The sequence below is a fragment of the Camarhynchus parvulus genome, chromosome 3 (genome assembly GCF_901933205.1).
Source record: "Camarhynchus parvulus chromosome 3, STF_HiC, whole genome shotgun sequence".
NCBI lineage: Eukaryota > Metazoa > Chordata > Aves > Passeriformes > Thraupidae > Camarhynchus > Camarhynchus parvulus.
Genome location: NC_044573.1, coordinates 41,854,074 through 41,859,822, shown reverse-complemented (window position 1 = coordinate 41,859,822; position 5,749 = coordinate 41,854,074).

Sequence of the window (5,749 nt, the reverse complement as noted above, 5' to 3'; positions counted from 1 at the left end):
AGGTCTTCTTGTCCTTCTTCAAAGTATAACTTAAACTTATTTTGACTCATTGGACAAATATTTTATGCCCAGTTAGAATGGATGCTCATTACATTTTGTAAAAATTACATTGAAAATGTTCCCATCAAAAATTTGGCACTTGTGCAAATATGACATTTATGCTGGTGACCCAGAGAGCAGATTTGGCCTAGTAATTTCAAAATATCCCTAATTTTCTGGGAGATTGTGATCCCAGATTTTCAGCAATACACAGCTGCTGTTGCTTGACTTCAGGCAACGGGCACACTTGATATACTGTTGCTCTAGACCAGGGAACAATGGAGAATGATATTATTATAGCTGCTGCCTTTAGCAGGAAAATGCAAAAGCAGCAAGTTGGATTCTAACCTGATTTTTAAAGAGGTGAAACTTCCCCTTTTTGCACTAGGAGCTTACTGTCAGGATGCAGACAGCAGCCTAGGGATGTGATCAGGCATTTTACCTTTGTGAATCCAGAGAAGCAACTGTTGCATTCAATGCTTTTGGGAACAAAACCATCAAAATACTGATGAGAAATAACAGACAGGAGGCAGTTGGAAAGCCTGATGATGGAAGGATGCCTTGATAAGCACCGTTATTGTTAGGGATCCAGGCCAGATTTTTGGAGTTCTTCATCTGAAGGGTCAGCTAAAGCAGTCACTAAACCCCTTTAAAGTGCCACAAATCCATCCTAATTGAAACCAGGTGGTTCTGACTGGAGACTGCATTTGCCAGTAAAGTTTTGTGGCGTGAACCAGGACTGGCTGACCAGGAAATAGCCCCAGATCCTCATTGATCTGCCACAGTTCAAAGTGAATCCACTTGTCCCAGCAGCTTTCTTATGGGTCCTTTTTGTCACTTTTCTGTACAGTTGGGGTCTCAACATTTATGAGGCTTGAAATATTGACCCATGCTTTGGATGCAGAACGCCACAGAGGAGAGTGTGGTGGAAGAAATGGAAGTGGCACTGGGCAGGGTCTGGGCTGCAACCAAGCAGTGCCCTGGGACTGCTGGGGCTCTTCACAGTCCTGATGTTGTCATTTCTGTAATGAACAGGGTAAAAAGGTGTTTGAGGCTAGGAAGTACTAGATCCTAGGGTCCTGGTTTAACACAACCCCCATTTGTTCTGCAGTCCAACTTATCAGCATCAGAGGCATGTTTCCACTGGAGGACAGCAGTTGCTGCACAGGTTCCAATTAATTTTCCTCTAACACTCTGTATTTCTCACCCAGGCACTTTTGTTTCTGATGATTAGGAATAAAAGTGACAAAAATATACCACATTATGGTGTTTACAAACAGCTTTGTCTCCCTGGGTTGACCAGAGTGGAGGTCCTCAGGACATATTACTCATAAAATCCCCATGATGGAAGGGCTTGGCATTGCTCTTTTTTCCCCCGTTTCTCTTTTTCTATTTTGGATGGTGGTTTTATTCCCAAGATCAATATTACAGATTGATAATTTCCCTGGATGCTGCAAGTAGGCTGGAGCTTCTGCTTCAGACTGTTCATTGCCCCCCCACAGGTCTCCTCTCAAAAGTGAACACTTAAGTGGGAAAATGTGTAATAAATGGAATGGTGGCATTGATGGTGCTCATTTGGAAAAGGAGATAATCTCCTTTGTTTGCACTGCCACATGTTAACGGGTGAAGCATCTGCAACATTTGCTCAATAAAGCTGGTGCTGGATTTGTCTCCATTGCCTAGAAAATCCTCTTTAATCTTGTGAAATGCTATCTCTGTAATAAGACGTATATCATGACCTGCATCACTTTGCTTTTCCCCCTCTATTGTCTTGATCCAATGTGGTGCCAATTTGCAAATATTTAGCAGGATTAAAGCATTAGGCTTATGTGAGGTGGAGAAGCATCATGCAATATGAAGAGAAAAAGAAGAGACAGAATTTATTGAATAAATATGCTTCCAGACACTTTTTACTCAACACTTGAAGTCTTTTGGTTTTACTTCTCCCCCAGCAAGCTTTGCACCCAGGCAATTCATGCCTCCACTTTTTTGTAGCTGCTAATAAAAATTAGATGTTGTTTGGTCCTTTTGGGCTGCATTTTGACACAAATAAAGACCTGATTTATCTGTGATCCATTTGGCGGTGGTCAGAGGTGGGATTTCTAAGCTCTTTCTGGATAGCTTAGAAAGGCCTTAGCTTTGTGTGCTTTTCTAAGCAGGCAGATGGGACTGCTTGCGTGAAGAGAAGGAGAGTTTAGGTGAAACAAAGAGGGACAGAGGTGGGATTTTCCCTTTGCAGTCTGGTGCTTTGGCCTGCAGACTCAGGTCCCAGATCTGCTCCCGGTTACACATTGTGTAACTCTAAAATAACTTGATTTACAACAGCCTGCTCTGGATTTAACTTGGTGTAATTGATGGCAGAGTCTGGTCCTTATTATTCATTCTGCACCCAGCCAGTTTAAAGGGTCAGGGAAAATATCTGAGGAACAGAACCGCCTTTGATCTTTGGTTTAATATTTCTGCTATGTTTTACATACACAAGGAGCTATCATGGCCTTTTGCTAAGAATTGTTCAGTAAGGAGAGATGTGAACTAGTCCCTGTGGTCATGAGGAAGTTCTGGAGTGAGTGAAGTGTAAATAGAAATGGGTGAAAGAAGAAGATGGATTTCTCCTGCTGTTATTCCCACTAATAAGGCTATATACAGGTAAAGAAAAATGGTTAGTGAGTACACAGCCTCTTTTTTAGATCTTTTCATTTGAAATTGTTGGTTTGCGGTGACACAGAAAATGACATTGTGAACATCAAAACTGTCACTGTAATATGTAGTGGGGTGGTTGCACCCAAGAATTCACATTTGCCAGTATTTACCCTACACCTGCAATATACAGTCATTATTCTAAGTACAGTGGGGGGGGGGAAGCCATTTCTGTTTACTGTTTGTACATGCTAACTTTTGTGACATCAGTGGCGATACTTAATTTCCTCACTGTCCCAGAATGTAACAGGAAGTGTCAAGAGGGTTACAGAGGGGTGATACATGTGTCTGCAACATCTGTTCCAGGTATTCACGAGGACCCAGCTAATAACTTGTATTTGATGCTATCTGAGCATAACTTGCTTTTCTTCTTTGCTTTGCAACTCACCTGTAGCAAAACAACGGATGGAGACTCAAGAGGTGTTTTTCAACACTTTATGAGAAGCTGTGCAGCGTGGCTTCCCCAGCATGCCAGCAGCTTGGGTTTTCCTTTGGATCCTCTTCAAATCAAGTTATCAGCCATGCAGAGCAACCAGTGGTCAAAGGGTCAAGATTAACCTTAGGGACTGTTTTAACAGGCTTCAAGGTATTCCCATTATCCAGCAAGTCTCCAGGCCAGGCAGACTGTGATGGCCACTATGTGTTTTGAGGCATCAAAGAGGAACAAAAACCTCTGTTAGGATTTCATTCTCTAACTCTGTTAAAGTCGGGTGCAGATTGTGCAAATAGTTTTGTAATGGTCCAAGGGCTCAGTAAGGTGGGAGCGAACATGAGGTGGGAAGGAAAACAGCACATAAGCACAGAGTCTGCTGTAGGGAGAGAAAGCCTCAGGCAGTGAAAGGAGTGGGCTTGGGCTTCAGAAGTATTTTACTTTTAAATCCCTATCCCTGGTTAGGGAAAACTCCTTAACACTTTTATGTTGAGATATCTGTGAGGGATCTGCCTGCAAAATTATAGTGTCTATGGAAAAAAATGACATGAGCATACATTTTCAACAAATTCCCTGTATTGATCAGAAAAGAAGGCTGTCTTTAAAGGCTGTTCCACTCTTTCAGCTGAATACATACCAGGAATGAAGAGCTCTTCACGTGTGTATTAACATTTTTATCCATATAAAGCCCTGCTGCCCCATTAAAAAATCTGTGTATCTGGTGTGTGTGTATAAATTTTGTCTGCTTCTTTTGCATATTATTTCCATGACTTGTTGATATTCAAGCCGGTGCTGTGGAAAATTGGCTATTTTTCACTTCACACAGGGAATTAATTATACTTTTGCCATTCTGACTTGCAGAATTCATGCCAGATAATTTTCCTGTAAGATTAGGGGACTAAGCAAACCTATGAAAACCAAACAGCCCCACACCCCCCCATAACGAGGGACAGGCAATCAGAAGACAATTAATGTCCTCAGGAAGGTTTATGCATTTTGGCTTGCATCCAAGCACAAACATGATAATGGCTGGAAAAAACCACATTTGTCCACAGCCTGTGCCAACTTTTAGCTTGAAGTCCATGAACTATTCCATATGTGACAGACTGATAGGACAACCCCATGGACAGACCACGGGTCTCTGCTCACAGAGCGCTGGGTGAGCAGCAGCAGCCCCTCTGGGTGAGTGAGACTCCTGCAGCCCTGCTTGCTCATGTGTCCTGCAAAAAGACCCCCATCCTGTTCAGGACAGGCTATCAGCAGCACGTGCCAAGCCCCAAATTGCCTCGATCCCTGGGTTACAGCTGCACAGAGGACTTTTACCAGTTCTAAGCTCCCTGCTCCAGGTGCTGCCCCAGCTACACCCAGTCCCTGCAGCACTAAGTGGTCCAGGAATCCCCAGGGTGTGCTGCACACACCCTGTCCACACAGGCCAGGAGAAAAGGAGGGCATTGCCTCACCTGGAAATACCTGAAATACCTGTAGACCACAGGGGCTCCCTCTCTACAGGCTTACACAGCACCTCCAGGGACCTTCCTTCCCTATACTCCAGCTTTTCCTGTCTGCCTCCTCACTCCTGGTCCTGCCTAACCTTGGCAGGGCAAGGGTTCACCCTGTCCTTCCCTCCCGGGAGTGCACGTCCTCTCTTGGACCGTGCAAGGGTTTGGATTGAAACTTTGCCTTGTGGGGCCATTCCTAGTTTTAGAGTGGGTTTTCCTTTCCAAGAATCTGCTCTCCAGTACAAGCACAGTGAAGAAATTTCCTCTTGTAACTAGTCCTTGAGCCTTAGAAAAAATACAGCTTTTCTTTGAAAAAGGCTGGTTTCATTTGATAAGTTTTTCGTTTCTAACACAAAGGCCAATGTGGGTTTTATGACAGCTCTAAGAAACCTTCATTTACCCTTTAAAGAACTTTCATTTGCCTTCTAAAACCTGCCCTATAGTTGAACCTGGAGGGCTGAGCAGGATTCCTCTCTCAGAGTTCCAAAAAACATTCTTTCATGTTTCTCACAAGGATTTTGAACACCCCCAAAGAAGGATCACAGGCTCCAATAAATGCATTTCATGGGATATCATGTCCTGAGACTCTGCCCACGATGGAGACCTGGCCTGTAATCCCAAAGTTTCCATTTCCCTTTGTGTAATCTCAATGTTTGCCTGCCTGGGGCACACCAGTTTCCTGGCTAGCAATGCCATTTGGCCAAACCATGAGCTTGGAGATTTTACATTAATGTTTTCTTTGCAGCTCAGTGTCTGTGCCCATCCATTCCCTCCATCACCTGCTCAGTGCTCACAATCCTCGCAGAGCTGAGCACACAAACATCAAGCAGACATCCTTCCCCACGCACGGTGATCTTTGTTTCACCCAGCCTGAGCGCGCAGGGTGAGCACACACGAGTCACAAGTGAGTGACCTGCGCAGGAAAGCCTCTCCCAGGCCCCACAGACAGGGGTGGCTGTCAGTGATTTAAAGCTGCTGTCGGCAGAAAACAAGGGGACGATGGCTCCGTGGCTCTGCACACAGCAGGGAGCAAGGGAGCAGATATCAGGCTCAAGCAGGCCTTGCTTTGTGTCAGCAATAACTG